The sequence below is a fragment of the Oratosquilla oratoria genome, chromosome 23, assembly GCF_046742065.1.
Source record: "Oratosquilla oratoria isolate Oo_2021 chromosome 23, ASM4674206v1, whole genome shotgun sequence".
Lineage (NCBI taxonomy): Eukaryota > Metazoa > Arthropoda > Malacostraca > Stomatopoda > Squillidae > Oratosquilla > Oratosquilla oratoria.
The window spans coordinates 21325065-21325836 of NC_134799.1; the positions used below are offsets into that span (position 1 = coordinate 21325065).

Consider the following 772-nt stretch of genomic DNA (forward strand, 5'->3'; position numbering starts at 1 on the left):
CACCGCCATCAACACCCACCGCCATCAACACCCACCGCCATCAACACCAACAACACCCAACGCAACAACCACCACCACAGTATTGAGACGTCAAAATAGTAATATTGAAACAATAGTCATACACAGTAAAATTGTGCGCCATGGACGCCCAAGTCACAGCCGTGCTTTATATCGCCACAGTCGGTCCTTTACAGTATCGTTACCGTCATTAATTTCTCGCACAATAATCATCACTTGTGCAATCACCGATGATCGTCTCGGCCGTCGGTGTAACCTTGGAAACCGCAATTACCTTAAGTGTAAAGATACGTGCACACGTACACACACACAAACACACGCGTGCACACACGTACACACACACACTCGGACACACACACACACACACACACACACACACACACACACACACACACACACACACACACACACACACACACACCGCTCGGTGGCGGAGTGGTAAAGCACTGGCCTCACAAGCCAGAGAACCGGGGTTCGATTCCCCGGCCGGGCGGAGATAAGTTGGGTTTGTCTCCTTTCACGTGTAACCCCTGTTCACCTAGCAGTGAGTAGGTACGGGACGTTAGTCAAGGAGTTGTGACCTTGCTGTCCCGGTGTGTGGTGTGTGAGTGGTCTCAGACCTACCCAGAGATCGGCAAATAACGAGCTCTGAGCTCACTGCCGTAGGGTGGTGTCTGGTTGTCTCGACAGAGACTGCAGCAGATCCGAGGTGAATACACACACACATACACACACACACACACACACACACACA

The 772-nt window shown here is 51.4% G+C and overlaps 1 non-coding gene across 1 annotated transcript; it reads left to right on the top strand.

Annotated features, from left to right (window-relative positions):
* The first annotated feature begins 439 nt into the window (after positions 1 to 439).
* On the top strand, positions 440 to 512 carry TRNAV-CAC (transfer RNA valine (anticodon CAC)). Its single transcript has one exon. It is a non-coding gene; the product is annotated as a tRNA-Val (tRNA).
* The last annotated feature ends 260 nt before the right edge of the window (positions 513 to 772 follow it).